The following is a 19,112-nucleotide window of genomic DNA, read 5'->3' on the forward strand; positions in this document are numbered from 1 at the left end:
TTAATCCAGGGAGAAAATTAGCTCCTGCCTCAGAAGAGTGCTGTCCGCCTGGAAGCTATTGTCCCTGCGTGGAACAAAAGCAGGCCTGAGTTGTCTTCCCAGAATTTAGTCACAGAGAAGCAGAGGACACTTGCGTTCCCCAAACCTGTCCCGGCCCCCACCCCTGCCTGATACCCCCCACTTCACTCCTTTATCATCTTGCGTACCTCTCCTGTTCTCCGTACCTGGGTTAAGCAGTCTGTTGTGAGAGCACCAGCTGTTATCACGAAGAAGCAAGAGCCAATTGGCCATTACTATCTCCAATTCCTCCTGCTTAAATCAGTCTGGGGATTAACGTTGGACAACTCCAAAACGATATACTAGAAGGCAATTTCTCTTTCCCCTTTGGGCAACCACCTTCCACCTGGTCCAGTAATCCTCTAAACTCATTTGGGAATCCGGCTCATCTCGGTCCCTTTAATAGCCTTAAAGGGACAAGCTGATTCCCTGGGGTTGGTAATTTATAATCCAGATAGCATCCTCTTGGAAGAAAAGGAGGGAGGCTCCATCTAAGGGCTGCCTCCTGCTGAGAGCTGGGACTACAATCCCTGCCTCTCTCTTTTCTTGTTTTCTTTCTATCTATCCCTCCTACAAACTGTTGAAATACAAAGTTGGTAAAAAGTCTTGTGAATGTCTAGCCCATTGGAGGTATTCTTACAGGATGGACGTTATATTATTTTAGCTCCTGAAGTGCTTGGGGGTCCTTACACCGGTTTTAGTTGCTCTAAAAGTAAACCGTTGCCTGCTGCTTCGAGAGCATAGGGTAATGGCAGGGCATGGTACTGCATACACTGGAGAAGCTAGTTCCCATGGGTAAGCACTCTAATTACAACAGTTTGATGGAACTCTTCACACCTGAAGATCCCCATCCCCATTCCCACTTTGAAAAGTTTACTTCTACAGTATCTTAATCTAATAAATGCATCATGGATTCAGGATAGGCTGATTTTAGGCTTGTAAGACATCTAAAGGATAATCTCAAGTACGTTTTCAACCCAAGATGTCATTCACACGACTCATCTTTCTTTGTTCAATGCCCCCCTCTGAGCATGACTCTGAAGGAAAAGACTCAGGCATACGTCCAGGGAGCCTTCAAATGATTCCCCAAAATAGATGATCTAAACAGCTTATTTGAAAACTGCATGGTGACATTGATAACAAGGACACAGATAGACCAGGAAATGAGCATGACTTGCTAGACTGCCCGGCTGACAAGGGACAGCAGTCACAAAGAAGATTCTACATCAGTAAAACCCAGGCCACGAGACAGTGCCAGATCTGACCAGTAAGTAAGCAAAGCATTGAGTCCTTTCTTCTAAGACAGAATGACCTGGAGAGCTGTATGTTTTTACCTAGGCACCCATTTCCACATCCTTCTAGACTCAGTCAGACTTTGAGACACTAAGAATCATGACTTCTCATCTGAGTAAGATAACACCCTTGAATATTCCTAAAACCTACCTACCTTAAAGGTAGAAGGGCATAGACTTGTATGAAAATCCTCAGGGAAAAAAGCTATAGGCTTCCCTTTCAAAAAAAACCCAAAACAAACAAACAAACACACAAAAAACACTCACGTACACAGAATCTTCACTTATAATTTTCAAAGGCTCATGAGATCTCTGAAGCCTTAGGACACACAGCACAATAGGAAGCCCCTGGTGTCATAAGCTCTGATGATGTCCATCAGAGAAATGAATGTATCCCCTCATTCACTGAATGAAGTTTTATTAAATGTCTATGAGATGCCTAGTCTTATGTTGGATGATATGAAAGAATATAAAGGTGGGCGGGAGCAGGGGGGAGAATCCATCCTGCCCCCAATAAAGTGACAATTAGGTATGAGAATGCCAAGAGGAGACCCTGGCTGAATCTAAACAGAAATTTCTGATGGGAGGCTGATGCCTTTCCTTCCCCAGTGTTCATTTTTACAGAGTGATTCATGTAGGAACCTTCTGGGGGCTGGGGGGGGGTGGGGAGTTGGAACCTCACTTCTCAGTGTTGGTGTTCAAAGAGGAATAGACTTTTCTGAAATTTTGGGATGGGTTTGAGGAAGAACTTAATGAAGACCAATCCATACTGGAGGACTGTGGGATCCACACCTAAAAGGCATTCGACTCTGAGGGAAGGAAAAAATGGCTGTCTGGCATGATGAGATGAGATGGTTGTAGCAACATGGCGTGCGGGCTGAAGAAGGGATCTGGTTCTACTAGAGCACGCTCAGTGCAGCCTCCCGGGTACACAGGTGTATTCCAAGAAAACAAAAGCTTGTGTATAACATTAACAAATCTCTAATCCTAAGGGTCTAAACAACACTGCTGCATGCGTGTAACCTCTGAAATCTTGCCGGAAGTGAGAGGCGACATCTGGGGACCTGAAACAGGACAGAATGCCAGGGAGCAGCATGGGGTGGGGGGGCAGGGGGAGCAGCCGTGAGTGAGCCGCCTAGTGAGTGAGCACTGCCGGCTCAGATAGAACAACGGTGTGCAGCCACTGAGGAAATGTCAGTGGTTGAGGAATGGAACGCATTAGCTCTGTGAGCAGCGTCCCAAGAAGAATGACAAGATGGCGGCTGGAGGTGCTTGGTGGCAACAGCAGAGGCAGCTAACACTGCTCCTGACGAGTGAAGGGAGGAGCGTGGAGACTGGGGAAGACACTAGCAGTAATAGTAATGCAGACACTCATGCAGCTGTGGCCAGGAGGAGAGTGAGGGCCACGGCAGAGGCAGTATGCAAGAAGACTGGCTCACGTGCTCTTAAAGGGGCAAGAGAAATCGAAACAGATACTGCTGAAATCCAGTAACTTTGCGAGTGAAAGTCCCAAGCAGGTATACATTTTGGTACCATTTCACTGGCCATGCAAGCTGATGAGCTTTGCAGCTATTTCCATGAGAAGCACACAGCATCATGACTGCTGTTCAAAATATCTACCAACCCTAGGTGCCTGGGTGGCTCAGCCAGTTAAGTGTCCAACTTAGGCTCAGGTCATGATCTCCCAGTTCGTGAGTTCGAGCCCCACATCGGGGTCTGTGCTGACAGCTCAGAGCCTGGAGCTTGCTTTGGATTCTGTGTCTCCCTCTCTCTCTGCCCCTCCCCTGCTCACACTCATCTCCGTCTCTCAAAAATGAATAAACGTTAAAAGAAAAAAGATTAAAACACCACCACCAACAAAATATCTACCAATCCAAATGGTATGGCATCAACCTGGAAGAATAAACACTAGCCACAAGGCTAGGGTTAGGGGTCCCCTTACTGAGCCAGATTTATGCCTAATACCAAGATCACAAGGAGATCTGAGAAAGGTCCCAGAGTGGGGGCCCGCAGTATGGGGGGATGATGGTGGGGGCAGTTTCCTTAGGGATTCAGAGTAACAGCTATTTACATACCACCACAGAAGTCTTTTGATATTTTAACAACCTGTATAACCACACTGGAACATACCAGCTAAATATCAACTCTGAACAAAGTTAACCAGGAATACAGGGCACTGTTTGATTAAATGTCACTTGAGAATCGAAAAAAGCTGAATGCACAGAAACAGAGTCAAACAGTGGTTACCAGGGGCTGGGGGTGGTGAACTGGGGCGATGTTGCTCAAAGGGTACAAACTTGAACCTAGAAGATAAATAAGTTCTGGGGATCTGACACACAGCATTGTGATTATAGTTAACCACGCTGCAGTATATACTTGAAAGCTGTCAGGAGACTAGATCCGAAATGTTCTCACCACAAAAAAGAAATGACACTTACATGATGTGATGTGGTAATGTGATGGTAGTATTCACATTGCAATACATAAGTATGCTGTATCAAGGCATTTTACACCTTCGTCTTATACAATGTTATATATCAATTATATCTCAATTAAAAAGAGATAACAAAGGATTTTAGGGGGTGCTAGAACTCTTTTGTGTCCTGTGTATGATATCATTACACAAATCTATATACATGTTAAAATTCTTGGAACTGTAACTGAAAGAAAAAAGGTCAATTTTACTGTATGACCACTGAAAAAATAAAATCCAATTACCATCCCCCTCAAAAAAGTCACTTGAGAAGCCTAGGCAATACATGCTATAGGATCCCATCAGGAAGAGATGTCCCCATCAGCTGCAGAGGAAAACTGCAGGCAGGCTGGATGGTGGAAAGAAACTCACACTGGACTAAAAATCAGAGACGGGTTCTGGTTCCAAACCAGCCCCTTAGCTAAGCCCTGCGACTTAGACATCCCCATCAAACATGAGAAGGCGCCCAGGGAAGAAGTACCTTGGCAAAGTAGACACAGATCTGGCCGTGAAGGTTGTGAGTGCCAGGTTAGGAAGTGTAAACTTCAGAGCCATGCTATCGAGTCAATGTCGCCCAGGGGTGTGGGATAAGAATGACAGAGAGAAGAAAGGCTTCAAGTTTCTCAGCAACGTATTTCCTGAGCAGGTGTTTGGCCAGAGATCTGAATGTTGTTATTGTCATGTGGCCAACAAGAAAATGTCAACGGCAACATTTAATAGCTTTTGGTAGAAGTAATATAGGAAATCTATGCAGAAGGAGAAATAGCTATGGTTTGAGTCCTGTCCAAGTGACTGCCACCTGCCATTAGGCGGAAAAGGAAAACAAGGATGAAAAAATAACAAGGCATCATAGGAATACAAATCAAAGGGATGACAATAGCGAGGCTTGTCTGTAGCCTGGGAAAGGAACAGAGAGCAGGAGGGGTGAAAGGGTGGCCACAGTCCCACAAAGCTGCTGCTGCCCCAGGTCGAAAGACTGCTGGGCAGATGATCACACTCATCTTCATAATGGATCCAGGCAGGAAGTGGCAAAGCATATTTCGTGCCTTTGGTCATGCCTCCTCTTCTCTATAGGCTGGGAGGAAGACACATGATGTAAATAGCACTGTGTGAATGCCAATGACTAGGAAGGGACGGGTCCACATAGCTCTTGTCTGTGAAGCTTTACTGCTGGTGCCCCGTGATAGGAATGGCCCCTTCAAAGGGCTCAGCCTTCCTGAAGCCTACCCCAGACCTTCCATCTGGCAACATCTCCCTTCTGTGCACTTCATCTGAAGTCTGCATTCTGCTGTGTCTTATCTGAATACTGTCCTGTATTATTCTGCAGTTTTGCTCCTTGTGGTGGCTGAATTCCTCTACTAAATTATAAGTTCCACAATAATATTGGCTGTGACTTTTTTGTTGGTGGTGTTTTTGTGTTTAACGACATACAACACTTTGTATTCTGTTGGTTACATGAACAAGAGATATTCAGCAAGCAATTATTAAAATCCATTTAAATAAAATCATATATTCTATAAGCATTTATTGAATGCACACCATGATCCAGACGCTGGGTCAAAGCAAAGAAGAAAGGAGAGACTCTAGCACATAGTAGCCACTCAGTAAATATATGCTCTGATACTGGGAAGCTCAGGATGCCAAGAAGGTATGTGAGACTTCTGAGCCAAGATGTCCAGAAAGAAATGAAGCATAAGAAGCCAGCAAGTTTTCAAGCTGCCATCATGAGATGTGTTACCCCAAGAAGTAGCAATGCCTGAAATCAATACACTGCCAGGCAAACACTCAGAACCACATCAGTCCACCGTACCAGCTCTATTTTGCTTTACATCTTTGACTTCCTCCAGTCTGCCAAAGTCTCCAGAGAGGTTCCGGAAAATACTACATCTGTAAAACAAGAGTAAGAAGCTATGAAAAAGAAATAATAAGAAAACTGTTGGAGGGAGTGCCTGGCTGGCTCAGTCAGTAGAGCATGTGACTCTTGATCTCAGGGTAGTGAGTGTAAGCCCCATATTGAGCATGGAACCTATTTGAAAAGAGATGAGGAAAGGAGAGAAGAGGAGAGGAGAGGAGGGGAGGGGAGGGAAGGGAAGGGAGGAGGAAACTATTGGAAATGAAGGGTGGGGTGACAGTCTTAAAAAATGGAAAAATGGAAAAGATGGAAAAGATAAGAGACATGGGCATTCAGTCCAGGAGACCCAGCATTGACTAAGAAGAATTCCAGAAGCTTAGTAGAGGAGAGGAGATTGTCAAATGAGTAACAGTCCATTTCCCAGAAATGAACAGACACATTAATTTTAAAATTTAAGTGCTAACAAAATCCTAAGCAGTTTAAGTGAAAAAATAAAGGCCCATTTTGAAATTTCAAGATACTAAGGCAAAGAGAAAATAAATCTTCTAAACAGGACGGGGGAGCAAAATAAAATAGAAAATGGTAAAACGACAAGAATCAGACTGACATCAAACTTCTCATCAATAACACTGAATGCTAGTAAGACAGTTGAGCAGTATTTAAAATACCCATTTTATTACACTTTCACACAAAAACCTATGAGGCACTTTTTGCCACTTCTGTGATCTTTTCTTCCACATGGAGACAATTCTGTGCGCATAACACTCCTAAACTCTCTCTACCCCCCTCACAGAGAAAGAGTGATTTTGTGAGTTTGGAAGAAGGAATTAGATGTATAATCTAGCTCCTTCTTCTATTTCTCTTTTCTGGGGAAGAAGCTTCTCACACGAAGCATAATCCTGTGCTGCCTCTATAGACTATAACATATGGGGCTCTGGTCCTCATGAATAAAGTGGCTCAACTCTATGGTTCAGCATTTGGAAACCCACTTGCCTGCAGATGCATTGTATTTCATTTCCGGGAAGACACCATCAAGTGGAAGGCTGCCCCATTACTTTATGTACCACAAAGAAAGTAAAACACTAAAAATTAAGCAATGCAATCCTATCACTTTGAATTTTTAAATACTTGTTGAATAAGACTGTTTCTTCTAGACATATTGTAGTGTTTGTGACATACCACTTTTTTGTATACATAAAAAGGAAAATAAGTTGGTTATCATTTTTCTAAAAAAAAAATACAAAGCCTAACTGGGTTTTTTTTTAAAGTTTATTTATTTTGAGAGAAAGAGAGAGAGAAAGAGAGCACATGTGCACAAGCAGAGGAGGGGCAGAGAGAGAGGATCCCAAGGAGGCTCTGTGTTATCAGCACAGAGCCAGACATAAGGATCGATCCCCTGAACCATGAGATCATGTCCTGAACAGAAACCAAGAATCAGCCATTAACTGACTAAGCCACGCATCCCCCTTCCCCTCCTCGCCCCCCCTCCACCCAGGGTCTAACACATTTTGACTCAGATGCTGGGAGCTGCACCGGCCTCGCTGGATGACAGTCACAGCGAGGAAATGGCAGAGTTTGCACAGCTCCTGCCATGAGAAATGAAAACTGGTATCTCCTTCTGCTACTACTGGCTCATGTTGGAAATGAGACTGCTGGTATTGACCAGGCCTCACAATATTTCACATCAGACCGATATTCCGCACACAGATACCTCATAAGGAAAAGCATATTCCTGCCTTTTCAAAAGAGATTTTAGATGAAAGCACAGTGGATGATTGTCAAAAGACTCTTCCTACGGGCCTTGCAGACCCAAGACTTAGATAATAAAGGGGGTTAAGAACACAAGAGTTACAACTGAGCCTGGCCCCGAGACAAAGAGCCTAATTTAGAGTTAAGGAACAGATAAGGAGAGAACTTAAGTTAATACTTATACCTTTTCTAACTGGTGACGTATGGCAGTCCCTTCCCTAAGGCCTACTTTCCACAAACACCCTCCCTTACCCTAGCGACTGGGATGAGGATAGGTAAGAGTAGCTAAAACATAACCCAAATACAAAGGCCGACACATTTAGGGCCTCCATGGTGTTTACACATTCAGCATCAAGTCAAAACAGTTTCCACAAACAATGTATTAACCAGCTCAAAAACATTTCGTTCTCTTGTGAGCCAGACAGAATGACTCCTAGCCTATCTATATACAACTTAACCTATGTGTTGGGAGCTATTTCTGAGTTCATAGGTGAAGAAAGAACTCCCTATAAGGTTAAGGTGAGTTGCACGGATTCTTACAGGTCAGATGGCGACAGATATCCACCCCCACCCAATTGTTTCTGCTTGGAGCACCGACCCCCAAGGCATCTTTTGATCAGTATTTGGAGTGACTTATTCTGGCCTTCAATATGCTGATTGCACCCTGTGAAGAAACCTATTGTAGGAACTTCTTCTTTTGTGATTATGGGAGCAGACACTGTGTTTCCTGAAAGACCTGTTTTTCTTAATATTTCTCCTTAAACAAACAAGCTATTGACCCCTGCTCACAAAGAACTAACTTCACCCTTTTTATGCTAAAAACATTGTCTTGTATGCTAAAGATACCTTCCTTCCCCATAGGATAAGTAACTAAATCACCTACCTCAATCACTATTGATAAAGGTTATGCATGAGTCTTCTACAAATCTATGTTCTGGGAAATTGTTACATATCAAAGAAATTTATCATCAAAAATCATTGTCTAAGGCAAATGCCACTTCTGTGCCATCCCCCAAACACTTAATTATTAAAAAAAATTGAGCCCCAGTCAGAGTAGAGATGCCTGCCTGGTGTCCAGAAAGATTCTGGTGGCTCTCTCATTCTTCCCTCGCTGACACCATCCATCCTTCAGGGACCTCTGGACCTGCTGGAGCCGGCCTCTGGCACTCAGAATTATCTACATCTTTAATTTACAGTATTATGTTTTCCTTTTTGCCAGCAAGATGTCTTAGAGGACTCAATCCGCTCTGGGATTTTCTTCTACAGACTTCCATTCTGCAGATCGTAATGCTGGCACTTTACCTTTTAGAAGGTGTCAGTAGAAGGTTTTTAGGTAACAACCAGGACTTTCATTCCTTCCTTAAATGATCTTTAGTAGTTTATTGACAGAAATATCAAGAGGTTCGGTGGCCTGGTCTTGCCAGCAAGAATAACTCAAGTTCATGTGTGTACAGGTACCAATAATGTCATGATGGCCACCTGGCCAGAAGCAATGGTAAGATGCTATTGATTGTGAAATGCACTTCAATCCAAAGATGTTCAATGTGAGGGGCGCCTGAGTGGCTCAGTTGGTTGGGCGTCCAACTTCAGCTTAGGTCATGATCTCACGGTTTGTGAGTTCAAACCCCACATCAGGCTCTGAGCTTACAGCACAGATTCTGTGTCTCCCTCTCTCTCTGATCCTTCCCAGCTCACACTGTCTCTCTCTCTCTCTCAAATATATATAAACATTAAAAAAATTTTTTTAAAGAAAGATGTTCATTGTGAACAGAAAGGACGTCGTCCTACAATCAATAAAAAATAGAGTAACAACCATTTTCTTGAGTAGCAGCTTAATCACTAAAAACGTGGATGTTTAGTTTGTCATCTGCTTTATTATTTTGTCATTTATTCCAATTTATCCAAAACATGGATGGAAAGGAGGGCCACCATTTTATTAGGTCCCTTCAAATCCCAGTAGGAAGTACTTTTATTACCCCCGATTTGCAAACTAAAACATGAGGCCCAGCAAAGTGAAGTGACTGGCTCAAGGATTCACAACTCAAGGGCGGAATCAGACTGAATCCTGGTCTGCTAGGTGATAGCAATCACTGCCATGCAAGCTGGCTTTTGTAAATTTCCTGATGAAAAGAGTTGTAAAGGATAGATGGGAATTGACGTGTGAGAAAGACACACGAGAATAAAAAGGCTCAAAGATAGGAGAGAGCGTGGCCCTTTCCAGAGCCTCTAAGGATTTCCTCAGGGCTGGAGGGCAAGAGCCAAAGGGAAGGGGTAGGGGGTGAAGAGCTAGCATCGCCCTTTCAAAGGATGATGAGCAATTTTTTGAAATAGTTCCCCTTTTTTTTCTTTTCCAGCTTTGACACTGATGCCCTGGGAAGCCTTTCTCTCTCTTGTAGTCTAGATGAGGAGTCACTATCTCTGCCCTTTGCTCCCATGGTAACTTGTATTTCTTCTCTCTTAGAACTGATCACACTTCACTGTAATTGTTGATCCAACTCTCTCTACCCCTAGCTATAAATAAGCCCCATGAGCAGAAGATGGAGCCTGTCTAGGCCACCACCCTCTTCCTAGAGCTCGGCATGGAGCCTGGCACAGAGCAGACTGTTTGACATAAATACACAACTTGGTGAGTGGTAGACCTCCAGCCCTCACCCTGGTTAAGGCCACTGGAGTAGACTAACAGAAAAGTCTGGTGCCAGGAACTTTCAGAAACTTGTCAGAGCTTGACGGTAGAGTGGTTGTCAGAGGGCAAGCGCCACTCCATCACTTGATGGCTGGAAAGGGTATCTCCATTTTGAATGTGTGGGCCTGAAAGCAAACCCAGTGGGTCCTATCAAGATTCAAGATCAATACTCATAAGCCATCCACAGGCTGTATACATAAGGCCTGATCACTGAGTAATTTCACATCCCAAACCCACGAAACGTTGGTGATTTCCAGCGCATTTTTGCAAACCATTTGATTTCACTTGGAACAGATTGCTATCAGGAGGAACATTTTCCAGGTGGGGAGTTCCCCTTTGTTTCACCCTTGGCAGCCCTTCATGACATTCCCTGGCACATATCTGCATCCTTATGCTGTGAACCTTTTCCCTCTAACCTCTTTCCTGGGCTAATGGAGCCCTTTTCAGCAGCAAATCATTCCTTGTGCCTGTAATACATCTCTTCTTCTCCGGATTTGCTCCATGGGTATAATTGGCTGCATCTACCTCCCCTCTGTCCATAACACCATAGATCATACAGGCAGAGACAGATCCCCAGTGAACCAGAACAGGCTTATGGCTTCAGGAAGGCATTAAGATATGCATATTTTATTTTAACATCCTGTGGTTATAGATAGGACTGCCAAGGCTTGTGTCTTCCTAAACAACTTCCCTGGCTAAATAGTCAATGGCTAAAATAATGCATCGTACTGGTTACATCTAATAAAAATGAAAGGCCACTTATAGGGGCAGATGAGGCCAAAATCTTCCCTTCCTATGACCCTCTTCTTTGAATGATGGATGAAGTCTGTGCTTCTGCTGCAGTACATGAACTCAATTAAAATAGTTCCTATACATTGCTGCCGGCATCACTTTTGAGTGTTCCCATCCTATAAACATATCATATTATAATATTAATGTGGAACCTGCTCACTTTATTGTCTCAGTCCCTTCACAGTTCATTGATTAACCAGATGCCAGGCATACATCTCTTTTACTATGCATGTGTATGTGTGTGTGTGTTTTATTGTGGAGGATGCATTATCAATCCCATCCAAAGTTCCTCGCTAAGGTTTTTCCTATCAATTGTTTCCTTATGGTTCACAGCATATGGACAGTTTATTCTCTCATCAATCCTCAATGGGCCATTCGTGTCCTTGATAATAATAACAGCATTAATGGATGTGTTCCCATTTCAGGATTTACCATTATCTTGAACTAATTTAATTAAGCTGCACTACACCATTGTATCCCTGCTTCCCATTGTCCATCATGCTGTTCTTCCACACCCCAAACAAATGTGTTTCCGAGCCAATGAGGCTCATTTGTTCTCCCTGTGAGGGAGTCCTTGGGTAAGAGTTCAAGGACAATAGAATTGGTGAATGCGAAAGGGGTGACAAGGGGGACACAGGAAAAGGACTAAAGATTGCTCCCATTGGGTTTGCCCGGGTGGCTCAGTCGGTTAAGTGTCCAGCTCTTAGTTTCTGTTCAGGTCATGATCTCACAGTCTGTGAGTTTGAGCCTCGAGTTGGGCTCTGCGCTGACATTCGGAGCCTACTTGGGATTCTCTCTCTCTCTCTCTCTCTCTCTCTCTCTCTCTCTCGCACACACACACACACACACACACACACACACACACACACACATTCTTTCTCTCTCTCTCTCTCAAAATAAATAAGTAAACTTTAAAAAAAGATTGCTCTTGTCAAGAGTTCCATGGTCGAATAGAATGAACGTCGACAGCTCTGACATCTACCAGCTTTCTGACCTTGGAAAATTTTACTACTTTTACATCTATAAAAGAGACACAAGACACTGTACATGACTCTTTAGAAGAATTAATAAAATAATGTATGTTTCCCTAGCACATGATTGGTACTTCATTAATATTAGATCCTTCACTTTCTGCCCATCTCTTAACTTGAGTTTTGCAGTGAATGCTGTTAATATACACTGCAGGTGTGTGCTGCTCTAACAAAAGTTGTGTTTCTAAATAAAGGGTGTAAATTAGGTTGGAGAAATGAGTCATATTTTAAATGTAGTGTAGAGTATGTTGCTTAAAATTCTCCTGTGCTGCATTTTGTTCTGAGGCAAAATCATTCCCCTCCCAATAACAAGTGTCCATAAAGCAGTAGATTGCTGTATAGGATCATTTCTCTGGTTGAGTTATAGCCCTCCTCTTCTATGTGGTCATTGACATAATAATAATGTCACTGAATAACTTTTACTGAGAGCTTACTATGTATGCTGCACTAGATCTTTACAAACATTCTTCACATCCCCTGTGAAATCGATACCATATTATCCCCCTCTCACAGATGAACAAATTGAGACATAGAAAGGTCATACAACATGTTCAAGGTCACACAGCAAGTGGCAAGGCTAGATTTAAACACAGGCAGTTGGGCTCTTCTGAGTCAATTCAGGGTAGAGGCTCACTCTAATGGGAAGCAATGAGATGAAAAACCTACATTCCCTAATCCAAGACTTCTTAAGGACCTAAACTGTACTGTCAACATTTCCTTTATTTATTTATTTTTATATATATTTTTAATTTATTTCTAGGAGAGAGAGAGACAGCGTGAGCAGGGGAGGGTCTGAAAGAGAGGGAGACACAGACTCTGAAATAGGCTTCAGGCCCTGAGCTGGCAGTCAGCACAGAGCCCGACGCGGGGCTCGAACCCACGAACCACGAGATCGTGACCTAAGCGAAAGTCGGACGCTTAACCGACTAAGCCACCCAGGCGCCCCTGTCAACATTTCCTTTAAAACTGTAGTTGCCCTTGGTGCCAGAGATGAGCTCTACTACCTGGCTCCTCATCCTGCCAGAGATGCAAGCTAGCTGGCATTCATCTTAGAATTGTGCAATTGCTTGGGTTCTTCCCAAAGACTCAAAATTTCACTCCCTCCATCCACACATGGGCTTATGCTGGCTGGTACCCTGGCTGGACATCAGACTGGGACACCTAGAGATGAATGGAAGACACTGATGGGCCCAGGGTGGAATATAGAGGTTAGGGTATAAATCACCTAACCAATTCCATCAACTAACATTGAAGGAGAAGTTGGGACTCTGAATATCCAGTTCTGTACCAAACCTCATGCAGGGTATTTTTAACAGGACTGAGTAAAAGAGGTACTTGGTGCAAAATTTAAAGAGGCTCTTAATTCCAGGATTGTATAAGTGCCAACCATGGCTTTCATATTCTCATTTCACTTAACTATTATGAAAACCTTGATAGGGCAGTGTTAATACCTCAACATACTTGCATTCCATCTTGAAAGAGAGATAAGAACTCAACTCCAAAGTCAACATATCTTATCAAGCTCAGAAATTTATCTTTTTAGGTACACCCCATGTTACTCCAAATTTAACCACCCCTAAAAAGTGAATGATTCTTAGCTTTATAAACTCATTTATACCAGAATCCATCTAAACAGTAAAAGTATCTCTATTGTACCTGTCACTCAAAGTGACTCATCCCAACTCTCCACTTTACTGGACATGCCCTTATTTTCAAAGAGGAGAATGCAGTGAGAACAGGTAAGAGTATTATGGGTCCGATGAGTTGCAAAGGTTTACTAGGTTGCACGGCATTATAAATGCTTAGAGAATCCAACTTAGTGTCAGGAGTCCCTATCCTCAAAACAACTTTTAGTTTCAGTCCTTAAACAACTCTCAGCTTTCTGGTCTATAAGGAAATTAAGTCACCCATGTGAGCAAATAAATGACCTATAGGAAATCTGAGACTCCTAGGGGGTGCAGGTATCACAAGACTGTTCTTTTCATTTGGGGACCAGAAGGAAGACCTCCTCTCAATCTGATAGCCTTACACCCTCCATCTATACCTGTTTGTCTTCCTGGAGAAAGACCAGTGGCAAAGGCAGGATGTGAATACATAGCTGGAAATGCATAACCCAAGCTTAAGTCATTCTCCAATCTTGAAAAAACCTTCCCATCACTCTACCCTTCTGCTTTTGATGACCCCTTAAGAGAATCAGTTCAATTCCCTACAGAAAGTTGATATATTTTATTTTATCCAAATGGTTTTGAACAAGAAGGAGTTACCCATAATTCCTGAAGACCCCAGTGGTTGGGTTCATGCCTCCTATGTGACTGGCACCTCGTTTCTCTCTGAAGAAGCTCCATGTTCACTTCAATGTCAGCTCTAGTCAGGTGTCATTTTCAGTGACAAGCTGTGTTTTAGGCAGTGCTGGCGGGTCTCGTGATGACTGTTCTCCTTGTCACTTGCAATAGCTCCCTAAAACCATAGAAGCTCACCATGCCGAATGTCCTGAGCTGGCTGGGGTTGGAGGCCTAGTTCTACAGACAGCTTGAAATTCACATTATATGGTCCTCAGCAGGCAGGACCAGAGCTCAGGAGGCATACCTGAGAAAAGAAAAAGAAGTATTTTTCCTGAAGCAAGTTGGAGAGAAGAACATGAAGGGCAAGGAAGACCTGAGTTGAAAGAAAGCCCTTGCTCTGCAGAGGCTGCTGCTGTGGGAGTGCCACCAGCGTGCATTTCACTCAGACTCTTTTCAATGGGGAAAATAGTCCAGTGGGCCTGGTCATCAACGTAAGACACTGCCATCAGAAGTGGGCAATTGTTGGGGCGCTTGTGTGGCTTAGTCGGTTAAGTGTCCGACTTTCACTTAGGTCATGATCTCACGGTTCGTGGGTTCGAGCCCCGCGTCGGGCTCTGTACTGACTGCCAGCTCAGAGCCTGGAGCCTATTTCAGAGTCTGTGTCTCCCTCTCTTTCGGACCCTCCCCTGCTCATGCTGTCTCTCTCTCTCTCTGCTAGAAATAAATAAAAATATTAATAAAAAAAAGAAGTGGGCAATTGTCTGTAACAGCTTGGGAAGATGTTAGCAAAGTGACAATAGCTATCATGTCCTGCTTAATAACCTGTATATTCTTATGACAAACCTAGTCATAAGTCATAAAAAGCTATCAGGAAAAGAGGCCATCCCTAAGTGTAGACACATATCCCTTGGCCAGGTCTCCTGATGTAAAATATGTTGAAAGGCAAATTAGGTCTTTAGCTCTAAGAAATCAGGTCTTAGAAGGTCTACCAGTAGATTATTAATCCCTCTGAGATCTATCCAGAATCTGGAGACAAGAGAATTTCAGTGTTAAAATACACGTACCTCTTGGCTGGCTGGAACCCAGCAATGCTTATTATGAATAGTGCTAATCCAGGACCAAGAATTTTGGGTCAACCAATCCTACCTGCCCCATTCATGAGACAAGACTTGGTGCCCTCTAGATGAGAAGAATGGGCAACACAACAATATTTATTACTCATCCTTTACCTGCCCCTTTGAAATATGCCTGGCATTACCTTGCAGATGGCTTGGGAATGAGTCAAATGGTTGCCAAGGGAGCCTGCATTCAGCCTTAGGTATTCATCTGGGAGAACAGGAGGCAGCCACCTGTATCCCTGACCTCTTGGCACCAACTGAACTAAATACCTTGGCTCTTGCTTAAAGCACTTAGCCAAGACAGCAGCTCAGTTTGGACCTGGCTGTCATTACTTGCAACATGATTTCCCAGGCAACACTTATCCACTGGCCTCACATACTGTAACTAAAGATAAGAATGAACTTCATATTAGCCGACAGACATAAATCTCATACAGCCCAGGCTGACTGAGGAAGAAATATTTACTGAGCAACTACTATGTGCTAGTTCTGGATTAAGACCTATGTAGCAGCTATGGTCTGTAGTTTTGAAGATCTTGATGCTTAACAGGGAAACAAGACATGTGATGCACATAATGTTCATAATACAAGCAAGAATATATTTAAATGCTAAGTCGGGGGGAGGGGGAGGTCCTGGGTGGCTCAGTCAGTTGAGCATCCAACTTTGGCTCATATCATGATATCACAGTTTGTGGGTTCAAGCCCTGCATCAGGCGCTGTGCTGACAGCTCAGAGCCTGGAGTCTGCTTCAGATTTTCTCTCTCTCTCTCTTTCTCTCTCTCCCCACCCCCACTGTGCTCGCTCGCTCTCTCGCTCTCTCGCTCTCTCTCTCAAAAATAAATGTTTTTTAAAAAGGCTAAATTGTGAGGTAAAGGCTGCATGCTTTAGAAATGTTGAATGAGAAAGGCAGTAATAGCTAAAGAACTCTAAGAAAATGTCTCAGTTTGTTAGGGCTGTTCTAACAAAGTACCAGAAATTGGGTGGCTTCAATAACAGAAATTTATTGTCTCACAGTTCCGGAGGTTAAAAGTCCCAAATCTAAGTGTTGGCATATTAGCTCCTTCTGAGGGCCCTGAGGAGAATCTATTCCGTCTCCCCTAGCTTCTGGGGGCCGTGGGGAGGCTTGCTGGAGTCTTTGACGTTCCCTGGCTTAGAGACACATGATGCTGATCCCTGCTTTCATGTTCACATGGCAGTCTCCTTGAGTGCACATCTGTCTCCCAATTTCCTCATATCATGAAAACAGAGGTCTTACTGGATTGGGGTCTGCTCTAATGATCACCTCTCAACTTGACCTTCCTCAAAGAACCATTTCCAAATAAGATCATATTCACAGGTATTGGGTTAGGACTTGAACATCTTTTAGAGGGGTACAATTCAACACATAACAGGTAGATGTCTGGTGAATATGAAACTTGAGATGCACACTGAAAGATACAAAGGATCTGTACAGGTGGAGATCAGGAGAAAGCCTTCTGGATTCTAGATAGGAAATGGTATTTTTAGAAAAGACATGATGTTTAGAGTGAACAAAAGCATGTAGGTGATACAAAGAAGCCATCCCATTAAAAAGGACATCCTTAAAAATCAAGTTGAATAGAGAGTGTGGGTCTATGCTGAAGGGTCTTGGATGACAGGCAGAGGTTTTTAAATCGATATAATATGATAAGGGACCAAAGGACTGACATGGTGAAAGCACTGTTCTAGAAAGATCAAGAGGTAGAAGGATGAAATAGAGAGAAAAGATGGAGGAAGTGAGACCATTTTAGGAAGCTCTTGGGTGATTAGGGTAGAAGTGATAAGGGCCCATTAGGATGGTAATGCTGGGAATGAGTAATTCTTACCCTGAATCCCTCTCAGAATGGGTATTTGGGCATTATCTCTGTATCTGTGAATTCGCTATAAAGCTCTCTACCTGGCACCATGTGGACGTAACGAAGCATTGGTTGTCATAGTTATGACATCAGCATCAGCATCATTATCACCATCCTAATGGTTACCATCCTCATCTTCTCACCAATATCGACCCTGGATAGTTCACTTGCCGACTCAACCAGCCTGCAGCAGGGATGCGGGATAAATCCATCTATTCACCCAGGTCCACACCTTGCCTCCTTTGGTAGCTGATGTAGCCACAGCAACCGCTTGTGCTGTACCAACAGTCACAAAGCCCAGCTGCTGTTGCTGCTGCCACCATAGCAACACACTAAGAATCCCTTTCTGCGGCAGTGACCACCTGCCCCTGTGGTCTAGATCCACCACCAAGACGCCACCAAGAAGTGCAGGGAAGTTCATTCTTCATGAGTTGCACTTTAACCAATGGGAGGCCACCAAGTCCCCCACCCTGCTCCCCTAGACACAGTTAATTCACTGGGCCTTTCAGAAAGCCTAGCGAAGACCATCAGTTGCCCTTGTTACAAAGCTGTAGCTGGTTCAGCATTGCTTCCCTTGTGCTTATTTCTGCTGCTTTTACTGTCTTAGCTTTCTTATATCCTAACAGTTCTTTCCACTGGAATGCACTCCCTAATAAAGAGCTATTAAGTTCCTCAGTCGTTCCTAATGTCTAGGGAACCCAGGCCAAGACAAACAATAAAAATTACATACATTGTTAATCACCAAACCATGTTCTGGTCGGTTTTAGGTGCTGGAGAGGCACTGGCGTTCCATAAAACAAATATAGTCTTTGCTTCATGTTTATGGACTCTCGCCTTCTAAGAATATAATTACGATGAGAGAAGTGCTCTGAAGGAAGAGAACTCAGCTCTCTAGGTTGCATAACAAAGGAGCAGACAAGGTCAGGGAAGGCACACTGAGGAGGAGATGTGCGCCCAGGAGCTGTGTTGAGGAGGCGTTAAGCAGGTGCAGCCTCACAGGAAGGAGGGGAACGCAGGGTGTGTAAAGGAAGAGCCATGTGGGCCGCGTGTCCGCACAGGCCCTGAGGCTGAGTGCTTAGTAGATGTCACCCAGAAAGATGTTTAAAATGTATAAATACCCGGGCCCTGCCACAAGCTTACTAAATCAGAGTCTGGCGGAGTGCCTGGGAAGGTTCTTAAGTCTTCTTTCTAAACCTCAGCCAGGTTTGGAAACCCCTGAATTGGATACATGGGCACTGGCCTGAATAAGGAATGAAGAATGCAAAAGGAAAAGTTTGCTTCTCGGTGTTGGCTTTTCCTTTTGTCAGAGGCCACCACCATTCCTCAGCTTATCTGCTCTATTCCCTGTATTTCCCACAACGTATGCCCGTCCTGCACACGTGTCTGTGTGCTCACACACCTGCGCGTGTACCTCGTGCCCTTTCTTTGTTTGCCCAGAGTGCCCTCTGCAGGGCCTCTCTCCAGCCTACTTCCCAGCAGTGCCCTGAGCCAAGGGCCTTTCTTTCTCTCTCTCGCCAGCCACACTGACCACCCTACTTTGTAACCCTTCAGGACCTTGCTCTCTGCCAATGAATGAAGTTCTCTGTAGCCCCGGGCTGATTGGTGAACACCCTTCTGGGTAATCACAATACTAACTCACATAGAAGGATATGGCCCTGTCTGGTACCATAGCTCTAAAAGACATTTTCAATGCCATATCTCATTTAGTATTTCCAGAAGAACTGAATTATTGTATAGTATTACACCCCTTCCCCCTAAACAAATGACACATCATTGCTGACCAAAGTTGGCCACAAACTTACCACCCTATAACCAGGAATACGTTTTTATTTTACAAAGGGACATCCAGCCTCTTTCTTAAAGCAAAGGAGTATCTAATATTGGGTTCATCTTAAGGAGAGCCTTTTTG

General features: G+C 43.8%; 1 long non-coding RNA gene across 1 annotated transcript; it reads right to left on the reverse strand.

Moving 5' to 3' along the window:
- Positions 1 to 14,140: 14,140 nt before the first annotated feature.
- Positions 14,141 to 17,398, reverse strand: LOC144230771 (uncharacterized). The gene is made up of 2 exons (XR_013334864.1): positions 17,245 to 17,398; positions 14,141 to 14,515 (listed from the first exon to the last, which is right to left on the reverse strand). It is a non-coding gene; the product is annotated as an uncharacterized LOC144230771 (long non-coding RNA).
- Positions 17,399 to 19,112: the final 1,714 nt, after the last annotated feature.

The sequence above is a fragment of the Crocuta crocuta genome, unplaced genomic scaffold (genome assembly GCF_008692635.1).
Source record: "Crocuta crocuta isolate KB4526 unplaced genomic scaffold, BGI_CrCroc_1.0 scaffold3, whole genome shotgun sequence".
In the NCBI taxonomy this organism is placed as follows: Eukaryota; Metazoa; Chordata; class Mammalia; order Carnivora; family Hyaenidae; genus Crocuta; species Crocuta crocuta.